The sequence below is a fragment of the Cibotium barometz genome, chromosome 51 (genome assembly GCF_041138505.1).
Source record: "Cibotium barometz isolate CiBa-2024 chromosome 51, ASM4113850v1, whole genome shotgun sequence".
Lineage (NCBI taxonomy): Eukaryota > Viridiplantae > Streptophyta > Polypodiopsida > Cyatheales > Cibotiaceae > Cibotium > Cibotium barometz.
In genome coordinates this window covers 22493491-22519662 of record NC_141096.1, presented here as the reverse complement: position 1 = coordinate 22519662, position 26172 = coordinate 22493491, and the positions used below count along the sequence as shown (strand labels likewise).

The 26172-nt window shown below is 42.1% G+C and overlaps 1 pseudogene; it reads right to left on the bottom strand.

Moving 5' to 3' along the window:
• Nucleotides 1-981: 981 nt before the first annotated feature.
• LOC147609427 (TPD1 protein homolog 1 pseudogene) lies at nt 982-1860 on the bottom strand (annotated as a pseudogene).
• Between the last annotated feature and the right edge of the window lie 24312 nt (nt 1861-26172).

Below are 26172 nucleotides of genomic sequence, written 5' to 3'. Positions count from 1 at the left end.
CAAGAGCTTTAAAAAAACCATTTTATTGCCTTGTAAATTGTAGACCTTAGATTACTTGGTAAAACTTATGAAGCTCCATTTCAGATGATCATATAAATATGTATGGATTCCATATCATATTATCATAATATAATGTTGTAGACCTTAGATTACTTGGTAAAACTTATGAAGCTCCATTTCGGAATGGTATGGATTCCATCATATCATATCCTCGTAATATAATGATTGGACTCCACTTAATTTGCCTTGTAAACCTAGATCTAAGATTAATTATGAAGCTCTATCTCAGATGATTATGAAAATATGAAGCTCTATCTCAGATTAATTATGAAGCTCTATCTCAGATGATTATGAAAATATGTATGATATTATCATGATATTACAAATGGACTCTCTATGTTCTGAGTACCCACCACACCAAGAAGCCTACAAAAACCAATTAATTTGCATTGTAACTTCGAGTTGGATAGAATTATTAAGCTCTATTTTAAACGATTAAAAAAAACATATATGGATAATAATTTCAAAATATCATAAATGGGCTCTAAACCATGATCCAAGTAGAAGCTCACAAAACCAATTAATTTGCGTTGTGAAGTGTAGACCTAAGATAATAAATACAAATTGAAAACTCCATATATCATATTATCACAATATCATAAATGATCCACCAGGAAGCTAATTACAAAAACCAATTGATTTGCGTTGTAGAGTTAGCTCTCAATTTTCGATGATCAGAAAAATACATACTCAGGGAGCTCAGATCATATTATGATAATGTTAAATGACATGTATATGGTGATCCACAGAGGAGGAATTACAAAAAAAAGTGATTAAGTTGGAAGGGATAAGAGCACAATAGGGCAATGTTAATGCCGGATTCAAAAGAAGGGGGAAGACAGAAAGCAGGACGAGGGGTTCTGCAAAATTGGGTTAAGTAGAGAGGAACTGATTAGGGAGATAATTATGTATGTGTGATTATTATGTACAGGAGGTGGAGACCGATTTGACGGACATGGGGTATTGGAAGGAGTTGGCGTATTGGAACGTGAGGAGCTGGCCGGGCTTCAGCTTCCTGCCGTCGTTCACCAAGCAATCGTTGAACCCCAGCCGCCTGAACACTCTCGGATTCACCAGCTTCGCCGTCGCCCACCACCCGCACTCCACGTGAATCTCCGACAGCCCGCACCCCCCCTCCGTGCTGCAGCTGTTGAATATCTGCACGGTGAACGTCGGTATCCCGTCCGGCAGCGGATTCGCCTCCCCTTGCAGTATGTTTATATCCGACAGCGTGCACCCGTCGCCTATCCGATCTGCATCGCGTATTATTGCATGTCGCAAGTTAATACACAAGCTTAGCCAATATTAGTTGCTTAGATACAAGATTAAGCTGCCTTAAATTACTCCAAACAATTCTTGATTGCTTAATTTGTACTAAATTCACACTTGTTTAGCTTCTGGGTTTTCTATGCAGACAAAACCTTCTGCTTACCGAGGTCTAGAAGCCTGCGATGGTGAAGTCTAGTTCTTCTGATCATCGTCATCGCAGTACCTGTTGATGACGTTCTGTTAGTAGAGAATCCATCGATTGGATGCTTTGAGGTGATGACGAGGCCAGCTTTCTGAAGCCCTGCGAGCGATGGCAGCAAAGAGAGCTATCAGAAACATCCACACATAGCAATGACGTATCTAGCATCAAACCAAACCTCTAACCGAAACATCGATTAGATTGACCCCATTAGCTCGCTTAATAGATCAATACTTACCACATAGCAATGCTGCGAAGATGGCTGCGCCGACGAGAACAACACACCACCGCAGTGTCCGAATCGTCGGCAGCGAGGCAAGCGCCACAGGCATGGCCGGTGCTGTGGATAATCAGACGTTATAAGCTGAGCTTGGTTGCAAAAAATTGCTGTCGACTCGCAACGAAGCTCCACGAGAAGCACACAGTACCGCGATCTTGTATGCACACGCACTACCAGATAGAGACCGCCTGTTAGAACTCCTGCCTGCGGTAGGGTTGCTGCGTGCAGGCCTTGCCAGTAGATTTGCAATGCAGCAGCTACAGTTAGGGTGGTGAAGCTCTGGCTTTCACGGCGCTGTTACTAAGAGGGAATTGGCCGCAAGGAAGTTTGCCTATATTCTGAGCTACAGCAGGAGCTGGTAGTTAAGTACAGTCATTTCAGACCCCGTTATCCAGCTATGGCGCACAGAACTTCGCTTTCTGCTAGCGCTGCAAGGGGGTGGTAGAAAGATGGAGGCCAAAGGAACGGCAGCAGCTATGGCGGTGAAAGCTTGTTTCTACGAATGGAATTAGAAGATGAAGGAGGCGTAGTTGTGTAACTCTCTGCTGCAGCTATGGCCGGGAGCTGCAACGACAGTAGAGAGAAGCGGGTGGAATAAGCAGCTAGGAGAAGATATGAGAGTGAGGGAGCAGACGAAGAGGCATGCAAGTTGTGCCTGTGACTGAAGTGGCCACCGAAATCCTTTGAGGGCAAATTAGCACTACTGACGGCAGCCGTCTTAGTGTTGCGTCAGATAGCTCAGTTCTGGAATCTGCGCCCTCTTTTAATTCGATAATAGCCGCCCGTGGGAACGCGAGCACGTTGGGGCCAGAGCATTAAACGCCCTCTAATCTAACCTCTCTCATTAACCAACACGACCCCCCCTAATCAAACGTACTTAACTACGCCCATGTCCGGTCCTGGAAGCTGCCGCCCCGCATGCCCGCTTGGCAACCGTGCTTGCGTGGCCTTTTGCCACGTAGCGTTATTTTCTTCTCAGAGATTAATATATATATATCACATAGAGACAGACTTCAGTGTCAAACATTTTCCTCACTTCACATTTTGAAGGTTATCCTTCAGAATTCTCAGATTTTCAAGCCTACCTATATAACTAAAATGTCTTGAATTTTAGAAATTTTCGGACTTGAGAAAATAAAATTTCCCCTGTCAACAGAAAAATGTCATGTCTATGGTTTGCAAGTTTCCTATGGCACATTGCACAGAAGGCACCACTGCTTGCATGGCTTTTTGGCCCAAAGAGCTATAATTTTTTCTGAAATAGAAAAGCAACCATAAATTGTACAGCATCTAAAGGAAAAATTCACTAAGGCTTGGTTCACAAAAGGCATGTGAACCCTCGTTATTGGGGGAGTTGTGTCCATTCTTTGTACACAAGGTGCCATGCAAACAAGGCTGAATCGTACCATGTCCACAATATCAAGCACCCACCTTCAAGGGCAGGATTAGGCATAAATACCAAGTTTGTGTGCTAGTGATGAAGGAAATCACAAAATTTCCTAACAAAGAATGTGTGGCTCCAAAGTCCTTGAGGGTGTCAATTAATTGAATCCCTTGAATGTAGCTAAGGTATGCTTTTTAGCTTAAGGTAAAGTCATGTTAAGAGATTCACCAATTTTTGGGGAAAATATGTTACCCTCAATACACGTTCTCCAAGCAATGTTTAAGTCTCTCTCTCTCTCTCTCTCTCTCTCTCTCTCTCTCTCTCTCTCTCTCTCTCTCTCTCTCTCATGTGCCCTCATCATTGAAATGAGGGGAAAGAGAAATTTGAGGGGAAGGTGAAAGCGGAGGAGGGAGGGGGGGAGGCAAACGAGGGAGGGAAAAGGAAGCAAAGACAATGGAGGCTATAGATGAGAAGGTGGAGGGATCATCAAAAGGTTGGGGGGACCTAAGGTATGATCCCAAGGTTACATTTGTATTGATTAAATGGGCCACATTAAGTGTCACATTTAATTAACACAAATGACATTTAGGTTATACCTTAGTTCCACCCCCACTTCCCTTCCCTTCCTTTCCTTCTCCCATGCATAACGAAAAGGTGAATAATTTACATGCATTATCAATTTCTTTTTTAAAGTTTAATGGCATTGTATAGTAAGACTCACATAGAGCCTTTTGTTATGTATGGTGGAAACCATTGAGTTTTAGTTCAAATAAGAAACAATACAAATGTGGCAAGTTGAGTTGATATGCCAAAGACATTAGAAAGTAGTCCCCTACTTCCCTTCCCTTCCTTTCCTCCTCCCATTAATAACGAAAAGGTGAATAAATAGTTTACATACATACATGCATTATCAATTTCTTTTTTAAAGTTTAATGGCATTGTATAGTAAGACTCACATAGAGCCTTTTGTTATGTATGGTGGCAACCATTGAGTTTTAGTTTGAATAAGAAACAATACAAATGTGGCAAGTTAAGTTGATATGCCAAAGACATTAGAAAGTAGTATATCACTTTATCATGGCTTTTTTTTTGTGTAAGCATGATATGATGCAAGTCTTTGAATGCAAATATGATTCTCTAATGGGAACTTTTGCTTTGGTAATTCTTTGCTACCAAACTAAACATAGGTTTTAGTATTTGTAACCATAAAATATCTGGAAATTCCTCCCCTAATTCATTGTGCAAAGACAAGAGAGAGCATAAACACAAGATTACCCTATCTTTAGGGCACCACACCTTGGCCACACCATGGTGATAGGAGTGAAATTCATGGAGATTTAGAGATGGCAACGATCGGAGAGAGAGAGAGAGAGAGAGAGAGAGAGAGAGAGAGAGAGAGAGAGAGAGAGAGAGAGAGAGAGAGAGAGAGAGAGAGGGCGCATGTGGATTTGAGATATTGCCCCACAACAAGAGATATTGCTATTGCAAATTATAGAAAAGCACTTTTAGCAAAAAGCATTAATCTTCTATTTTCTAAGGTTAACTATACATTTATCTAAATTATTTGATGGCGTATGTTAAATTGATCATACCATGCATAACCATGACTTTCCTTTTGTGGGAAATGTAAAACACCCATATGGCTCATATGGCTCTTGAATTCATGTATATATCATATAAATTTCTTAATGATATTTTATTGATTCTTAATGTAGTTCATATTATCGTGTGCTTGTGGAAGATATACCCCCTTTAACAAGGTCTCATGATATTTAATAGATCGTATTATATCCTATTATGAAGGACGTACATCCCCTTGAGGTCTCACAACCTTTGAAATCAAGGTAGATTACATTTGAATCCCCCACCCTATACATCTTGCCCATTTTGTTACTTTCACGAAATACAAAATCAAAAGTAGGAGATCCTAAATATTATACATTTGAACATTAGGGGGCAAGTTTAGCATTTTCAAACCAACATCTTCATTAACTAAATTCCTAAAGTTAGGTGTGATGAACGATGATGATTTGGATCCAAACAAGCTGGCATGCCATGTATAGATGGTCCTACCATTGTGATACCAATATAGCCATGGTAGAGAAGCATAGGCATAAAAAGTTTGAGATATTAAAGGAGGAGATGTTTAAAAGGTAATCCAAAACAAGCATGTGAACAAATTATAGAAAAGCATTTTTAGCACAAAGTATTAATCTTCTATTTTCTAAGGTCAACTATACCTTTATCTAAATTATTTGATGGCGTATGTTAAATTGATCATACCATGCATAACCATGACTTTCCTTTTGTGGGAAATGTAAAACACCCATATGGCTCATATGGCTCTTGAATTCATGTATATATGCTATAAATTTCTTAATGATATTTTATTGATTCTTAATGTAGTTCGTATTATCTTGTGCTTGTGGAAGATATACCCCCTTCAACAGGTCTCATGATATTTAATAGATCGTATTATATCCTATTATGAAGGACGTACATCCCCTTGAGGTCTCACAACCTTTGAAATCAAGGTAGATTACATTTGCGTCCCCCACCCTATACATCTTGCCCATTTTGTTACTTTCACGAAATACAAAATAAAAAGTAGGAGATCCTAAATATTATACATTTGAACATTAGGGGGCAAGTTTAGCATTTTCAAACCAACATCTTCATTAACTAAATACCTAAAGTTAGGTGTGATGAATGATGATGATTTGGATCCAAACAAGCTATCATGCCATGTATAGATGGTCCTACCATTGTGATACCAATATAGCCATGGTAGAGAAGCATAGGCATAAAAATTTTGAGATATTAAAGGAGGAGATGTTTAAAAGGTAATCCAAAACAAGCATGTGAACAAATTGTTGTAGTTTGAGATAAGACTTTTAAAAATCCCAGTGTGTTTATTTAGAGACTTCTAAATGAATTAGTTAATATGTAGAGACTTCTAAATGAATGAGTTAATATTTCTTTTTTTTTCAATAAAAGGCAGCTTTATATAAAAAAAAGACGAGACAAATTACAAGTAATGGAGTTTCAACACATAGCTGAAATCCACTTTTTCAAGATGGTCCTTCTTCTCATAAAGGTGACACAAGACTAACCTATGTCTTTCTTTCCTAGGCTTCCTATCTATCTTCTCCTACACCCTTGAAATCTTAGAGTTAATGGCACTAAGCTTCCTTTGGTAGAATCTTTCTCCAGCCTTCACTAGGTTCTCTTGTAGAGTGCCAGTATTCCGTTTGCTGTTGAAAGTTGCCGCTAACCTCTCTATCCAGAAGAACCAAAGAATTTCTGTTCTAAGCACTGACCACAATTCAGTGGAGCAACCAATGGATTCCCCAAGAAGCAAATGTTTCCAAGATAGTGAAGATTTTCCCCAGCTAGTTACATACGCGTTGGTTCTCGCTATCCATGGGGCGATGTCCTTGCAGAGATAAAAGATGTGTAGATCGTCTTCTTCCTGTTGGCACCTAGCACATTTCCCATCACCCTTCCCTAGCATAAGAGGTTTTTTTTGAGACCATATGGCTCTATACATGATTATTTCAAGGGACCAACCAAACGATAGCATCAATGACCCAATTCCTTTCAATGTTCAAAATGAGAAAATGACACTAGGTCTTGGTAGGACCAACAAAATATGACACTTCGAAGTTGGTTTACACACTACATGTTAGCACATTTGCAACGTTCACTCCTCCATAACTATTATACTAATTGTGCATCCATGCGCCACCCTTGCACAGGCTACCCCTTTGTACACCCTTGCCGCCGCCATGTGGCTAGAGGAGGAGGAGAGGAGATGCTAGAGAGTCGTAGGGGGGGGGAACGTGTGCGTAATAAACGAGATATGCCGAAATCATAGTGGTGGGATGCACGTATAGATATACCAACCTTAAGTGCATACAATGATCTCACTCATCAAGTATGGGCATTGATGGGGCTTCGCCCTATTTTGACAGGCATCCCTGCTCTTCAAAAATGATGGCAAGTAATGTTTTTCCAGTGCTAAGGGAATTTTTTGATAGAAATTTTACAAGTTTTTTACAGGCAAAATGCCTCCCAAAAAGGGGGATAACCAGTGTGAAAAAGCAAGCTTGGATGTGGGGGTGTGTAAAAGCGCTATTTTACAACCTTGAGCAAAGGGAATACAAGTACTTGCCTATTTGGCATTCTTTGCTGACATGTACAGGACAAAGCTTCATAATAATGCCAACGTGGCACACGCGGCCTATGTGGCCTCCATCATGTCAAGGCCGTTGAAGGCCACCGGCCCCTGCCGGTTGGCGGAGCCTTTAACCCGACATTGATGGTAGCGGATTTGGAATAAACGCTGGAAAGCGTGCCTCTGCGCCGGTCATAATGGGGGTCATTAATGCAGCTAATCTTTTACCTTGGGCCTCTCTGTGACTCACGACGCGTTAGGACACAGGTCGTAAATCCTCTTCCCCCCCGCACGGGCTGCGTTTTAATCATCCTTTAATTGTGATTAGGACGGCCTTTTAAGGCTCCATTATCCCCGCCTTAACCGCCCTCCGCTATCACCAATATATATAGTATACCGTTATCATTCCATGGTTTTTTGACCGGATTTGGTACATATTCCAATTTCCACTAAAGCTTGGCTTACATGTGAAACACTCAGACTCGCAACTTTCATTAAGAGTGCATGCAAAGGGCAGCTTTAGGTTGATAGATCATAGCCCCCTTCCGCATGCTCTCTTTATATATATATATATATATATATATATATATATATATATCAAGGTTGCTTTTTGATTCTCTTGGCCAGATGCATTCAGAATTGGAATGGGTACTCTCTAGGATGGAAAAATTTGTTACTAGGAGAAAGCATTGGGTGCACCATGGAGTTATGGGCAGTTTTGAGAACTGAAATGCTGTGGTGTATTTGGTTACATAGACTCGAGATCATGTTTAACAATAATCCTACTAACAACATCTGGTTGAAAGAGAATCTGGTTGAAAGAGAATCTGGTTCATGCAGGTGAAAGATACATTCAAGAAAGGTTGAAAGATTTGGACTCACAGTTAGGGAAACTTCTCAGCAAAGTCAAACACAAACATGTGGACCAGTTGAGTCATGCAATTCAGGAACTTTTGATTTTAAGAGGGACTATCATGTCCAAGGATATTGTGCTCATTAGAGCTCTCCGTATGTTGTAACCTCTTTCTCTAATCTCTTAATATAAGCAACCTTTATTTGAAAAAGGTTTCTTTTTTATTCCAATTGAACCTCATGCCCATCCCTGCTAAGAAAAGGACCCCTCCTATACACTGCACACTCAATAGAAGGTGGAATCTCATGTGGGACAGAAAACACTGGTATTACCTCTTTGGCAAACTATGGAACAAATATGTTGAGCCAAAGAAGGCATGCCTAGCCTGGCAAATTATGACAGAGCCATTTGGACCTAGCATAAAGCACACAGATGCAACATTGGGGATGACAAATGCCACGGATGCTAAGAGATGGAGGATGATTTACACATCTTCATCCACTATCCTCAAGCCAAAAGATGGTTTGACTCTCTCGCCAATTGCATTAGGACATGGAATGGCCTATCTTTGGGATGGAAAAATCTGATTTTGGGAGAAAGTATAGGTTGCTCTCGGGAGCTGTGGTCTGTGCTAAGGTCTGAAATGCTGTGGTTACTGTGGTTAAACAGGCTAGACTTTGTCTTTAACAGTTCTCCTACTCAACACATTTGGCTGAAAGATCAATTGATACATGTAGGAGAAAGGTTCATCCAGAGAAGACTAAGGGATTTGGATGCCAGGATTTCTCAGCTGCACAATAAGGCAAAGAAGAGGAAGGATGACCGTGTGATCAGGGCAATGTAGGATGTTGAGAGAGATAGTGGTTACCAAGGACACTGTTTTGGTGAAAGCTCTCTATCTTATGTAACTCTTTTTTAAGTTCTTAATAAAAAAACCCATTTCCCTGAAAAGAAAGGCTGCTTTTCGATAACTTCTTCCAATTTCCTAATACAAGCTGCCTTTTATTTGAAAGGTTGCTTTTTGATGGGCATCATGCCCATTTTTTTGGCATTTTGGTCGTAAAATACAACCACTTATTTTCAGTGACCGTCAAAAAATAAGGTAAATTATGAAAAAATGGGTATTATTTTTACTAAACTTGTCATTTTGAAGCCTAGCCAATAAAAAAGCATCCTTGCTCTTGAGTCTTGACCTTGGACATGGAAAATTGGAATGCCCTTTCAAGGTCTATGGGGCTCTTCTCACATGCCCTCAACTCTGTAGTGCAATTTGAGAAGTTACGCCGCTTGCATGAATTTCGTTTATTCCCCCCACTAGTGTTCAAAATTGGAAAACTCTCCTTGAAATCTAAGGGCTCATTTACACATCAGTGGTGAAAAGGAGAAATAAAGAGGGAAATTTTTTTAAAAGAAAAAGTTACAAGCTAGTAGGCAAATTGTGTAGGAGGATGAAGAGAATGCCACATGAGAAGATTCTAAAGTGCAATTGATGTTATTTTGAACTAGTTGGTGAGAGGGTTGTGCAAAGATAACACCACACGTTCACCAATAGTGGTGTTTTTTAAACATTGTGAGAATAGTTCCAAACCTACTCAAAAGAGAACTAAGAAAACCACTAGCAATAGTTTTTTAAAAAAAGTTTGCATTACTAAAGTTAGTTATCTAATTCTCGCTTTATTGATGCATGAACCAAAATGCCAATCCCACCATTGGCAAAAGTGGGACATTTTTGCTCATGTATGAACATGCCCTAGATTTAGATTGAAAATAAGTAACATTTTAGTTCCACTTAGGGAACTATTCATGTGAGGGCAAGAAAGTCCTATTTTTGACCACCATGAGCACCCAATTTGGTTCTTCCCATGCAGATTAGTAAGATCTGGAGGTCCCAAATGCCACAAGTATGACGCGTCATCAAGTTGAAATAGTTTTGGCATAGATACCCACTTCGAGAGTCAACTTTATAGCCATGATGGGAGGTTTTCATGTTATTTTAGTTGTTTTATCTCCTCAAGCCTCATGGTAGTATATTGAGGGTTTAGTGTTCCTTCAGAAGAGGTAGCATGCATGTTAACCACTTTAGCTATGTCATCTCTTAATGCCTGATGGTAGTATTGAGGGTTTAGTGTTGCTTCTTTAGGAGGTAGAATGCATGTTAACCACTCTAGTGAGAACATTGCCTTGCCTAGTCCTTCTTTGTACGGTGCCTACACCACCTATTTGTAATACATGCTCATCTTTTGTAATGTGGCATTGTCATATATGGATGCTCTCACTTTATGCTTAATGGATAACTTTGGGGAAGTCTAGGACTTCATAAATATACATTTTGAGCCTGTTAGACTAGGGTTGAGGACTATTCATAGTCTTCGATGAGCAAGTGTGAATATAAGATCTTTGTATATAGACATTAAGCAATACATAATCATTTCCCATTGCCAATCAAGGCTTGTGAGTTCTCTTCTCTCTTTTGCCTCTTCTCTTGCATGCCTTGCTTTGATTCATGCCCTATGTTGATGGATGTTTACATGTGTGAAAGCGATTAAAGCTTCCTTTCTACATAGAATTTCTTCGATAGAGCAGAGTGAAGATGTCCTTTTCATGCTTCCATCAAAGTAAGAGAAGCTCTCTCCACACTCTCCATTCACAAGGAGATCTTCTCAATGCGATAACAAGGAGATGACATAAAACAAAGCTAGCGCACAACACACCCATAAACGAAAGTTGCATATATGGCTCTTTGGTGAAGTGCCCACCCATAAGACACTTGATTGATATTTGGTGCCATTTTCAAAGTGAGCCAAAGGTATTAGCCTTAGGAAAGTTTGAGTAACTTGTGATTTTTCTTGTTGTCATAGGTTTTAGTTCATTCCAGTTTTAAAAAAAGGAGAAATCTATTAAGTGGGAATATTGCTACATTTGTGTGATTGTGATAAAAGCACCCATTGGAAGCTCAAAACAAATTGTTTTCTCGTTGTTTTTAGGGTTGTTATTTGTGATTTTTGCACAGTTACATTGTTTCTTCATAAGAATAAAAAGCCCACAAAGTCCCTAAAAATGTAGTACCATTAGGCACTTTCCTTTTAAACCCCCCTTCAAGTAGAAGTAGCATAATTAGCTAAACCTTAAAAACTAGGCAAAATCCTAAAAAACTAGGCACAAGCTATATATTATGCTATCTAGAAAAACAGATATGAGCATCGAGAGTTCACATTGCTAGGGTCTAAGTTTGACACCATTGGGTTCAAACTTTGACACTGTGTAATTTTCATGCCTAATAGTCTTGGAGATTTAAAATGGAATTGTTTACACCATATACTCTTCATGCCCAAAATTCTATTCATAATTAAGGATAATTAATGGCATTAAAATTGTGCATTAAAATAGGCACCAACTAATCATGAAAATGATCATCGATTTTTGGTAGTACCCTAAAACACATGTTCTAGGACACTACACCTTAAAACCCTCAAGGTTCTAAGAGTTTAATAACATCTATTTGATGCTGCTAAATCCTCAGAGTTTAACACCATCTTTTCTCATGTATCTTGGCCAAATCCACATTTAGACCTTCGAAACTATAGCCAAATTGTTGACACCATTTGGGTCCTACTTGTTAAAACCCATCATGTATGATGAGACGCTACCGGTTTAAGCATTGACAATATTAGTTTCACACCATCTCTAGTTAGAATCCATGTATGGTAATCCTTTAACATCTTATCACACTAACTATTGTACAACAAAATCTACCACATTCGAACTTTTGACTAGCTATTCTAGATATCATAATGTATGTTAAAAACTATGTATGAGAAAAGTTTGATAATGTAGTGAGAAAACCTTCTCTCATGCCTTGAAAAAAAGTTCTTGATGTTAGTGTGTTCCTAGGCTAAAGCTCTGCTCAAACTTGACCTCCGAAAAAAACATTAAAAAGAATGATTCTTTTTAAGAACCTCTTTGATGCACCTTTGGTCCATAAAAATTGTTGTCAATAGTAATCTACTTGACTGTAGTGCATCTGACAACCTGAATTCTTCCTACCCACCTAGCCCCTTGGGTCTCATAAAACCAGCTTCAGGCTTCTCACCACAATTTGGTAATCCTCAATGGTAGATCACTAATGATCCCTTAATCATTAATGGGCCAAAAGCCCTAGCCAAGCAAGTGAGGGACAATTACTTGCAAATTTGATGTAACTAAACCTTAAAAGACATGCAAACCCTAACCCAAGGGGTGTAGGATTTTATTAAGTTCTAGTGTCACGTGAATATAAGGATGGGAAGATGGAAATGTTAAGGGCACTGGCCATGCAAATATCCATAGAGACCTAGACCACTTTCAAACAAATTAAGTCCGCATCTCAATAATTAAATTTGACAAGAACGGATTCCCACCTTAATGTATGGAAATGTTTGATCAAGTTTATGAATCTTTTGGGAGAGTCGATGATCTCATATAGGTCAGTGCCTTTGATGTTTGTCTCTTAAAGGCAAGGTTGGCCAATGGTTTAGTTTTTTTAATATACTGGAAAAGACTAGCTTTGAAATTCTAAGGTATTCATTTACAATGGAAAAGACTAGCTTTGAAATTCTAAGGTATTCATTTACAATGGAAAAGACTAGTTTTTTTAATCCAAGAAAAGAGTAGCTTTGAAATTCTAAGATCTTCATTTGCAATTTATCTCTCTTAGTGGAACTAAGAAAGAATTTTTTTTTCTCTTAGTGTAATTTGATTCTCTCTTAGTGGAACTAGATAGAGCCTCAGATCAACAACCTCAAGCAAGAATATGGAGAGTAGAGTCCATCAGAGACTACAAAGCAAAGGCCACATATCTCCACATGAGATGGAGTGCCCATGAAAGGCTTGAAAATGAGTAGCTTGTCTCCTAATTTATTACTGGGTTAAAGAGTCACATGCTTCATGACCACCTCTATAGGGGGGATGGTCACCGAGCGAGCTTGGTGGAGGGAGATTCCCTTGGCTGCCCTCTCTCTCTACTTGAACAATCTCTCTCTAACTATTGCCACCACCATCTCTGCCCACCACCATCCAGCCCAGCCCAAACCACCCTCTCTCTCTCTCTCCCTTTCACTCTCCCACCCTCCCTCTCTCTCCACTCTCTCCTTCCCTTTCACTCTCCAGCTCTCCCTCTCTCTCCTTCTCCCACCCTCTTCCCTCCCCCTCTCTCTTCTCTCCCTTTCGCTCTCCCCCTCTCTCACTCTCTCTATCCTTGTCTCTCTTTGCTAACATCTCTCTCTCTCTCTTCTATTACCACCATCCATTTCTCTCCCTCCTTTCACTCTCCCCCTTCTCTCTTCTATATCTCTCTCCCTCCCTCTCTATCCTTCTCTTACCTCCTATCCTCCTTCCCTCTTTCGCTCTCTATCCATCTTGTTGCTCACTCTCTCCCGTTCGCTCTCCCCCTCTCTCACTCTCTCTATCCTTGTCTCTCTTTGTAACATCTCTCTCTCTCTCTTCTATTACCACCATCCATTTCTCTCCCTCCCTTTCACTCTCCCCCTTCTCTCTTCTATATCTCTCTCTCACCCTATCCTTCTCTTACCTCCTATCCTCCTTCCCTCTTCCGCTCTCTATCCATCTTGTTGCTCACTCTCTCTCTCTCTCTCTCTCTCTCTCTCTCTCTCTCTCTCTCTCCTTCTCTTTACTCTCTCTCTCTCTCTCTCTCTCTCTCTCTATCCTCCCCCTCTCTCTAACCTTCTTTTGACTCTTGCTCTCTATCCATCTTGTTGCTCTCTCTCTCTCTCTCTCTCTCTCTCTCTCTCTCTCTCTCTCCTTCTCTTTACTCTCTCTCTCTCTCTCTCTCTCTCTCTCTCTCTCTCTCTCTCTCTCTCTCTCTATCTATCTATTTATATATATATATGCTTCTCTTTGCTAACTCTCGCTCTATCCTTCTCTTGGCTCTCCTTCTCTCTCTATCCCTCTCTCTCCCTCCTTCTCTTTTCTAACTCTTCAATCCTTCTCTTTGCTCACTCTTGCCTCTCCCCTCTCTCTCTACCCTTCTCTTTGCTCTCTCTCTCTCTCTCTCTCTCTCTCTCTCTCTCTCTCTCTCTCACACACACACACACACACACACACACACACACACACACACATTTTCTCGGACCCCTCATTTTGTTCTTGCTTGTCCAGGAACCTCCTCAGAAGACAAGATCCTTTTTTTTGTTCGCTCTCTTTATCTTTCCTCTCTACCCTTCTCTCTCACTCTTTTAGTCCCTTTCTTTGCTCACTCTCTTTATCCTACTCTCTTTATCCTCTCTAACATCGTTGCAAAATCCCAACATGCGTTTCTCTTGACCTATTTCTCTTGACACAATCATAAGATCATGACAAAATCATAAATAATTGTTACAAATAAGATCTTGACCTAGTCACTTGAATATTCACAAATAAATATGTTTATTGTACTACATTGAAATCTTGATCAAGACACCCTCCACTAAATCCTCATCGGGATCATACAAACAATGTTCATGCCAGTTTTTTTACTACCATAGCACAATCTCCACATCCAGCATAAAGCTCTACTAACACTTACCCTTGCTTTAAATGACGGCTCAACAAGCTATCCAAAATTCATATCCACGCTGAGATCCACCTGCTGCAAAGAAAATATCTCTCTTAATTCCACCAAAAAATGTAAGGCTCTTATTTAGGAGCACACGAAGAGTTAACTCTATACCTTGCCATGCGACACCATCTAGGGGTCTGCCCTAGTGCATTATGTTGCAAGGATTAATGATATAATCAGGTGAGAAAGGTTTTGTATGGTTTTGTTCCACTATGCTCGTGAAGGTAGCAGCGACGAGGGTATATATCTACACAAGAGTATGAGATGATTTTCTATAGCAAAAGTGATGCTCAATGGTAACCTCTATGGTTAGTGTTACTTACCTCTTGTCCAAAGGCCCTTCCAATCTGCGTTGTACATCGCACATTTACTAAGGTGTCCAAGGAGAAGCCAGAACGCTTGGCGTGATCTATAATTGTTGCCACTTGATACACAATACTAATAACAATAATAGAGCCATTGTCATCTAAGATGGTCTCTGAAAGATCCCTGTCCCCTCCGTGCAACGAATTTAGGGGTGCTAGGAGCGGAAGTAGCACTTCTTGCACGGGGCACGGTCCCTCACTCGGGGCCTCACCCACGGATATCCAAACAAGAGACTAATCCCTGGGTTCTTCCAAAACTGAACCCAAAAAAACTTCCCTCGCCGCCCGGACATTAGGACTTGTTTGGGGTCTTCTTGGGCCCTTTTATTTGGACACTTAGTGAAATGCTTAAAATGCTAATCAAGCTTTGACCAAGCTAGTGGCCTAGGCCTGAAAATGCATTTTTCCTTTTCTACAAAAAAGAAAATAGGCCAAAAGGTGATCTAATCATTAGATCTTCTATCCTTGGGAAGGAATATGGACCTAACTGCCTTTTTGTCTTGTAGTAGTGAAGTACCTTTCACAAAGAATGTTTGAAAATTTTTGTCACTTTGTTCCCTCCCTTTTTGGAGGTGCTGCAGATCCCACTCTCTCTCTAAAATGTGTTTAGGGTGTTTTACTTGGGTAAGGGCTTCTTTTTCTCTCTCTAGGAGCCATGGCCTGCAGATCTGGACCTCCTACTCCATCATCCTCTCCACCAGCTCTCATGGAAGAGCTCACCATTCCCTCTTGTGAAGGTACATATCTACACATCCTTGCAAGCTGAAGCTCTCCATCTCCATCACTAGCAAGCTCTCCATATCTATCATCCTCTCCACTAGCTCTCATGGAAGAGCTCACCATCCCCTCCTGTGAAGGTATAGATCTACACATCCTTGCAAGCTGAAGCTCTCCATCTCCATCACTAGCAAGCTCTCCATATCTATCTCCTCAAGGCCTCCATTTCCATCTCTGTATCCATCTGCATCTCCTCCACCTCCATCTCCATCACCATCTCCATCTTCATCTCCTCCATCTCCATCTTCATCTCCTCCATCTGCATCTTCATCTCCTCCATCACCATCCACATTTCCATTCTCCACCTCCATCCTCCATCTCCATCATCTCCATCACCATCCACATTTCCATCTCTGTATCCATCATCTCCATCATCTCCATCATCTCCATCATCTCCATCACCATCCACATTTCCATCTCTGTATCCATCATCTCCTCCATCTCCATTTGCTAGGTACAATGGCTCTACGGGACATCACCAACAAGCAATCAAAGTTTCGCTTGCATGTGGACTTAGACGAGGAGTATGCCACAATGCGAAGGAATCGAACGAAGGGATGTATTCCTGCTGAGGTGCTACGACTTCAAGGTGCAAAAGCCATTGATCTTTGGACTGATGGAAGCATTTATCCCCTTGATCCACAGACTGGTGCACCTCCCCCTTTTCGTAATATCACGCAAGTCGTACGCTTTTTGGGTGACGGTTATAATGGTTTCTTAGGGTACTATCAGAGGCTCCATTCTTGTACTTGCAGGAACTCTCAAATCAAAATCACCTCAGGAAGCTTCTAAAATTATGCAAGGCAGAAAAGGAAGAATGTGTGTCAACTTTCATGGCCACAAAGGAACATATGCTGGCTCGAGTCAAGGATCTAGAGAAGGAGGATGCAGAGCAGAAGATGAAGCTTGATGAAGGTGTGGAAAGCAGGGATCGAGTCATAGAGAACTATCTCCGTCTTCGAAACTCAACTCGGAACCTTCGCCGACGTGTCGATCATTTCACTCACCTCCTTGTGGGATATAATGTAAGGCAGCGAAAGCGCAAGCCTTTGAGTCTTCTTTCCAAAGATGGGGGGCTCGCAAGTGACGTGTGCGTCAAACAAGATAATCACAGCTTCAAAACTAGCATTACATTCCTTTTTCAGATAGTTGTCATTGACTCTGAACTATGTGATGTCCAGGGAATGTGCTAAAGCAATATTAGGTTGTTCTAATACTGAGGAGCCTATCCTTGAGCACATTATTCCAGAGCAGAAAGTAATCAATATGATAACCAATCCAATAAATGGTGCGTTGCATGACAGGATTCAAAAGTATTTTCTCAAGGAATTCGAGCAGATTGTCAGTCCCGTTGACATGCTCACTCTGTGCGACACAGCAGGTATCAGTGATGATAAGGGATACAGGGCTTTGTATACTTGCATCACAGCACGTCTACGAGGCAAAGGAATGACATGATCTATACTTCCAACACCATACAGTATAGTTATGGCAAGGAAGTCAGCAAACAACAATATTGCTGACTTACTAGGCGGCTACAGATGGGTGGATGGTAGCATGCCAATGTCAAATTCAAAAGATTTTGCTTACAACAAGTTTAACAATGTTTACGTCGAGGTGGAGGCGCTTCAACGAGCTATGATTCAGTTTTATGATATGACATTAGAGGAGACGGATGGAAAGGCTATATTTTTCCTCAAATTGGATGAATGTCAGGTTGTAAAGGGCCAAAGGGTGGAACGTACAAGTCTGACACTCATGAGCAGGGCATTGAAACGAAAGAGCTTAGACGGCGAAGATGAAACAGGTGATGCGGAGAATAACTTGCACACAAAGCGACGCAAGCAAGATTACTTTGGAGTGCAGTCTGAGAAGAACATATGGTGGTAGGCGGCATGGACCATTCCGCACGAGGACCATGACAGTGTGAGGTGGTACTTCACCCGTACAGGTATTCAAGGAGTGATACACAGACAATCAAATGGTGAAGTCTTGCATGTGCCTGGCACTGGTGACTTTGAAATAGAGTGGCACCTTGGTGGTGATCTCAAGATTCTCAAATGCATGTTGGGAACTAAAAGAGGTGCTAACACTTTGTTTCCATGCATCTTTTGTTGTCATCCAAGGATGCCAAGTGTCGCAGTGGTGGGGAAGGCCAAACAAGCAACCAAGGTGAAAGGTCGTAAGCAGGCAAGTGCAAAGGGACAAAAAGGGAAGGGTATGCACGTCTGGCTCAATGGAATTATGAGCTGCAATCAAAGCAAGGCACCATCTCGCGCAGAGGAGGATGCTACTTGGAACCCTATTCTTTCAATTCCACTTTCGTGAGTACATGTGTGTACCTTGCACGCAAGACTTAGAATTCTGGACAAATTGTTGATGCTCCACATCAATTATGCTTGGAACATGGAGCCAGAGTCACGGCGAGAACAATGCATCCAAGAGCTTGACGCAGGTGCTGTCACCCTCTCTAAGGATCGCAAAAACCCATCAAGTACCCAAGATAACCCTAATAAGATATGTATGGGTGGTGCAAAAGCAAGACACCTGCTCTCAAACTATGGTGAGGCTCAAAGCCATACACATTTTGAATTATGGAAGCAGATTTGTGATGTAACAACCTATTGAGGCAATGAGGCGATACTAGGATTGAAGCGTGCACATGTGTGGGAAGCTTGTGATGAGATGATGAGGCTTCTTGAGCGCCCGTATCTTGATGAAGCAGAGATAGCTACATTCAAGACTTCGATTGACAGATTCACAGAAGAAATGATCGATGCTTGGGGGGAAACTCATATAACACACTACATGCATATTCTCTATGCGCACAGTTCCTTCTTTCTAGATGAATATGGGTCTCTTGCACTCTGGAGCAACCAAGGCATGGAACGATCACACTACCAAGCCAAGGCGTCCTATTTTAAGAACACGGGTCATGGCGGTGGCAAGGTTCGCAGCAATGCGTTTCAGGAAATGTTCAATTGGTTTTACCGTGCACTTACTGGGAGAAAGGCCCAAAGGCGAGCCGGAAATTTGTCGTTGAGGCGCAAAATCATGAAGGTGGTAAGTGTAAGGCGAAAGAGAAGGGTGCAATGCATCAATGGCACGTGAAAGAGGGAGGCAATGGCACAGTGGTCGACTAAGAAATGGCCGCGTGTGGTTACCCACCCAATAATTCTTGTTCACCACTTTTTGGCGCGTTCATTGTAAATTGACTTTTTTGTAATTTTGGCCCCCTATAAATATCAAAGTGAGTTTTATTGTCATTTTTAAAAGTCTTGACTTGTGAGCTCTCTCTCTCTCTCTCTTCCTCTCCCCTTGACTCTCCCTCTCGCTCTCTCTCTCTCTCTCTCTCTCTCTCTCTCTCTCTCTCTCTTTCTCTCTCTCTTTCTCTCGCTTGTGCACTAATATCTTACGCACATGGAGCCCCCAAATGATCCTCCCTCCAATACGCAAGATGACATTTTCAAAGACCTTGGGCCCTTACCGGTGGCACATAGAACTGAAATCCCAAACATTTACCCACAAGCCCAAATGGATCTGGAAGCTGAGCATGTGAGGCTTGAGCGAGAGGCCCAAGAAGCCCAAGAATGCCAAGAAGCGGAGAGATTACAGAAAGAAGCACAGGAAAGCAAGAAAAGAAGCCGAAAAGACCGTCAAAACACAGGAGGAGGATGAGGCAGCAAAGAAAGCACAGGAGGATGAGGCTGCCAAGAAGGCGGAAGAAGATGAGGCAGTTAGGAAGACGGAGGCAGATAAGAAGGCTGCAGAAGAAGCTCAGGCCGCCGCAAGCAATGAGAGAAGAGTTGCATTCTTTGCTGTGCGGAGGAGGATTGGCTTAACAGACAAGCTCGCGGATTTGTTGCTGACCTGCGAATGGCCGGATACGAAGATGACACAATTTTGGAAGCGGCTATACAAGGTCTTCGAGCAGAATATACAAAGAGGAGAAATGAAGACACAGTAGAAAGGGAGCACCTGCCGAGTAGTAGGATTCTCAATGCAATGTTAGACAGAGTCTTGGCTCGTGCACTTGGTAAAGGAAAGAGAAAACTCTCAGCTCAGGAAGTAGAAAATAAGAGACAGAAGCTTGAACGAGAAGCCAGGGCAGCAAACGCACGGAGGCTTCGTGAGAGGAAAAAGAAAGGAAAGATGAAGAGGAGCGAGTAAGGAAGGAGGCAGAGCAGAGAGCAGCTCAGAAGACTCTATCTGCAAAGGCAAAGAAAACTCCAACACCTGCAAAGGCGAAGAAGGGGAAAACCATTCCTAAACGCACAGAACCCCCTTCCGATAACTTCCAAGAGCAGCGACAAAAGTTCAAAAGAGGTTCAAAAATGACACGCGAGCTTGGACTCGCCACGTGCAAGCACCACCGCCCCCAACAACGCAGAAGAAGCAAAGGTGGAGACCAGGGACAGTTGCCCTTAGAGAAATTCGCAAATATCAGAAGAGCTCCACACCAATTATTCCAAAGGCACCTTTTGCGCGTCTCGTCAAAGAGATTATCCTCGACCAGCCGCCGGGATGTCAATCGTGTGCAAGCGGTGGCACTAGGCGCTCTGCAAGGTGCCGAGGATATTTTGGTTTCGCTTTTCCAAGACGCGGTTTTGTGCATGGTGCATGCAAAACGTGTCACTATGAAGCCATCTGATCTTCGTCTAGCTAGGCGTATCCGTGGAGACGACGCTCTCTTTCAGTAGATAGGAGAAGCCCTTGTAATGCAACAAATCCATGTTTTGTAATCTCAATTTGATTAATGAAAAACCATGTCTATTTTCAAAAAAGTTGTGTTTTCTATTGCAAGTGATTGTCGTCTTGTCAAGGTAATTGTAGTCTTTTGCATGTAATTGTTGTCGCTACGTACATTCGACCTCATGTGAACGCTCGTCTGCCACCACCCGTCCGACTTTGGCTCGACTCGACGGGTCGATTTCTCCTGCGTATGGCCCCAACAGGGTAGATCTGATGTGCGGGTGCGCCGGGTCCGAGACGGGAGGGGCTGGTGGTTGCGTCGTGGACCCTGTGCACCACGGAGCGACTGTAGCCTGTTTGAACAGGTCGCGCCGTGGACCTTGTGCGCCACGGAGCGACTGTAGCCTGTTTGACCTGTTCAAACAGGCTATAGTCGCTCCGTGGCACACAGGGTCCACGGCGCGACCACCGGCCTCTCTTGTTCAGGTCAAACAGGCTACAGTCGCTCCGTGGCGCACAGGGTCCACGGCACGACCACCGGCCCCCCCCGTCGGCCCCGGTGCACCCGGCACATCAGATCTACCCTGTTGGGGCCATACGCAAGAGAAATCGGCCCGTCGAGTCGAGCTTAAGTCGGACGGGTGGTGGCAGACGAGCGATCACAAAAATTGATTGAAACATCATGACACGATACGACAACAACATATAAACACATCAAGAAGATAATTAAAACTTAAAATCAGCTCGACAAACATCTTGATGTCATTTATTGTTTGATTTTCACAAAAGACAAATGAGTACATTGGATCTAGCCAACTCACTTGATGAGCTTGGTGAAAGCCTCGTGGGTGAGAGTCTTTAGCGATGGTTTGTCACCAATGCGTTCGACTATCTCTTTGGCATCAGTGATGCCTTGTCCAAGGCTAAGGCCACAAAATCCTAGGAAAGACCCCGCACTTTTATCACCAACGCTATAGATAGCTGCTTCCCTATTTACAAGAATACATTTATGGGCATTTTGGGCTATAGGGGCTTCAGACAGGATGGCGCTTAGGGCTCTGCACTTCCAAAATTCAGCTTGTGCGTCATTTGAAAAGTCGTGTGTGAATCACGCGAAGCATCTCGGCATTGAAGCTCGGGATGTAGTGCCATAGCACAGCATCTTTGCCCTCCACCTCCTTTCGTGCTCCACCCTTTTGGCTTGCGAACCAGTCCATTTCTCTTGCGGTCTACAAAGTAGATAGAAGAATGAATTGACTTCAAAAAATTACAAATTAAGAGGGAAGAAATTGGGTGTACTACCTCAGTGGCATCATCATGATCCGCAAGGTCTGCATCACTAATATTGATGCTCCCGAGGCTGACGGAATCCGAAATGGCAAGCAGCTTGTGAGGGGCAAAGCTAGTTTCTGGCACACTCTCGTAGAAATCCTTGCACTGGGATATTTGTACAAGAGTCTCTGCCACAAGGGACTCTATTGAGGCATGATTTTCCGGGAGCGCAAGCACCTTTGTGACATCTGCGGAACTGAAGTCAATGCGGATGTCATCATCTTTGGACGGCTGTTGTGTGTCTCGCATGCCCGCATACATAGCAATGACTGAGAGAGTTTCATCCTGGTGCAGCCCGAGGACATGGGCGATGTCATCCAAAAATAAGAACTCTACACCTTCTACTATGATGGGGTGTAGAGTTCGCACTTCGAGCTCTCGAACTTCATCCATGACATCGTCCCCTTCGATGTCCCGTTTCATAGCCTCAGCTTGCGGCTCTTCCACCAGAGGCACAAGTGCAAGAGATGCTTCTTGCACTGGGGTGACAATCTCCTCCTTTGGGTTAGCTTCCTTGATCAAGAGATAAGGTGTGGCTTTCTTTGGAGGAGTGGCCTTTCTCTTTCCCTTGCTTTTCTCTGTTCCCTCCAAGATCAGGAGGGCAAGAGTCATGTCCCACCTCAAAAAACTTGTGCCGATGTTGCCCATTCCAAGATCTACCAGGTTATCTTCTTCCTCCTCCCTTAGATATGTGCTACTAAGGCCTTTGAGGAATCTTGCAAGCCTAAAGCTAAAATTTTTGTCCGCTTTGTAGGTATGCTTGATAAGATCCACAGGCACCCAAGTCCCCTCCTCGTCTTCAAAGTTGACACAATATTCAGCCATGTATGTGTCCATGTAGCTAGTGTCCGCTTTGTAGGTATGCTTGATAAGATCCACAGGCACCCAAGTCCCCTCCTCGTCTTCAAAGTTGACACAATATTCAGCCATGTATGTGTCCATGTAGCTAGTGAACGCCCCAAACACGTCATTATGGAGTTCGGCGGTGCCTTCCATGTCAATAGATGTCTGAAAGATGGGTGCAAGCTTCTCGATCAAGTGATCAAGCAAGCTTGTGCAATTGAGATAGGAGAGCTTGGGCGGGGGTGGCCATGCTTGAGTAGCGAAGAAGGCGAGGGGACCGCAAAGATGCAGAGAGTGAGGAGATGAACTCAAAGTGGCCAAAAGTGACTTATAAAGAGGTCTTTAAAACTTTTTTTATGTTTAAAAATTCACTTAAAACCTCCAAAAAAATAAAAACACGCGACATAACTTAAAAGTGCACAAAATTGAACGGAAATTGCGAGTAGCCAAAATTATTTTGAATTAATCTCTCAAAATCTGTTACATAGCTTGCTTGATATGGATACATCTAGGGAAGGGAATGCTTTTACAAAAGTAAGATGCCTCTTTCCTCTTACATAGAGGTATGTTATCAATCACAAATGAAAAGTCACCTTTCAGTGCGCAAACCTAAGGCCTAAGTACTCCCTTAGGTTCGCCATATTCCAATCAGCATTTACTACGATATCCCACACATCAGCTTGTGTGCTAACATGTACATCAAGCTATTCTGCATCATTGATGTCCGACTTGAGTGCTTGCCATTTGCCTCCAGTAAGCTTCCAACAGTCAGCTTCCAACGTCTATAAGGAAAGATAATAGAGAGTTGTTGCTTTCCAAGCTGGTACCGAACGACCATCTTCTCCGACACCACCATGCACTTTATCTTGTCACCCTGATGTTGAATAACCTTCAAATCCCACGAAGGTGGCAGAAAGGCACTCATTGCTGTGCCTCCCTTTGCAATCCACATTGTAGGAGTCCGCCGGTGAACATCAGCCTCCTTGAACAAAAACACAAACAAATGTAAAGGCATGAAGAACGTGAGAGTCGCACGATGTGACCCATAGGTGCACTTCATTGCATTGCACACATCAATCTCAATCCGACGTCTGGTTAGTGCAACCAAAGTATTGTCGGGCTTTGGCCAATCATGGTCCGTGAGACTTGGTGTAGGGAGCCTCCGTAGAGTCCCAGAACCATCTCTTGACGTGGGTACAATATACTCTGCATGAAAGAAGAAAATTGAGCGCTCTAAAAGCTCTGATGCCGAACAACCAGTATATAGTAGCTTGCCGATTTCAAAGTGGTGTGCCTCAAAGGTTCCAGAAAGGGCCTCTAAAGGCTCCCATTCCACAAATGTTGACGGAAAGATGTTTGCACAGAACATTACAAGAACACACTTGAAAAAATCAAGCTTCCATAACATGAAATAATATTAGCATGTCTCAGTGCAGCCCATAAAACAAGAAGCACAAATAAAACTTACAATTTGCAGGAAAGCGTTTGTGATTGGCATTGTCAACACGGAGTTGCGATGCCTTGTAGACGTGTTGGATCATCACCTGCTTGCTTCCGTCAGCCCCTTGCTTGAGATCCACTATGCGATCCTTCCAATAGTGCGACTTTAACCCTATTATCTGCGAGAGACTTTGTGGGCTCCCCTTGTGCTTGGACGCATCGTCACCCACATTCCTTTTGCAAAGGTGCTTGTAACCTACAAGCCAGTGTCGTCTTGTTCGTTGCTGCTGCTAAAGGACTCCACCCTTGAACGAGGTCGGTGACTCATTGTGCTTGTCTAACCGATTAAGCTAAATGCTATGAAGTTGTAGGTGTGTAAGAAGATCTCTGCAACCTAATGCTAGCAGAGCATATAAGCTGGCAAGAGGAGTCAAGAATGTGTATAAGCTAGCAAGAGGAGAGTGAAGAATGTGTGCAAGCAAGAGAGGATGGACTTGATGGGGGAAACAGTGGACTGTTTTCCAAGCTTTCCATAGCCAAGAAGGCACAGATAGATAGATCTAACTTTAGGAGGGAAGGGGAAGGCTGAATGGTATTTCATATGTATTCCCATTCTCATCACATCATTTTCCATCTCATCACATCTTTTCTCATTTATCCGCATTAGATCTCATTTATCCGCATCAGATCTCATCACTTGCATCTACCCATATCCACATCTCATCACATCATATTCATTCACATCACATATCACATCTATCCCAATTTACATCACATCTCATTCACTCACATCCTGATTCACATGACATGACATCTCATTCATTCACATCCCAATTCACATCACATCACATCTATTCACGTCCATCACATTCATTTACATCACATCCATTTACATCCATCACATCACATTCATTCATATCCATCACATTCATTCATTCATATCCACCACATTCGTTCTCATAACCATCCCATCACATGCATTTTCTATCCACATTATATCACATCACTTCTATCCATATCATATCTCATTCATACACATCTCATCTCATTCATCCACATCCATCCAATCGTTCACATGTAAGACTACTCACATCTATCCATACATTCATATCTATCTTTTCACATCCACATATATTCAGGTCACATCACATTCTTTCACATACACATCCACATTCGTTCTTTCACATACATCCACATCCATTCTTCACATACACATCCACATCCATTCTTCACATACAGATCCACATCCATTCTTCACATACACATTCACATCCATTCTTCACATACACATCCATATCTATTCTTCACATACACATTCACATCCATTCTTCACATACACATCCATATCCATATCCATTCTTCACATACACATCCATATCCATTCTTCACATCTATCTGATTCACATCTATTCTTCACATCTATCCGATTCACATCGCATCTCATTATATCTATTCTATGCAAGTTTTCAGTTTGATTTTCTTTTGAATACAAGGAGTATTTCTTGAATATCAGTATCCCCAAAACTTCTTGATCGGAGTTCTGAACTTCATACCAGAATTCCTCGAATTCTATAACCTTGATCCACTGATCAATTCAAAGGGTCTCAAACTTAGTTTCAAATTTGGCAGGAGTTTTAAGTGTATTTTTCTAAACTAGGCACACCTTCTTTCCTCAAAACTTACGAAAGAGTTTGGTCTTGATCATAGTCTGATTCAAGGTTCGAGTCAGATAAGATTTTTCCTGATCTATCTTTCTCGAAAAGGTTTGATAATTCAGTTACTATTTTACTGAATTTCTTTCTTTGAATGCTCACTTAACTGATTCCTAAATTAGTTACGAATTCCAATGAGGAAATAGATTAATCATTTATCTGAATATTTCAATCTTGATAGATTTCCTGAATTATCT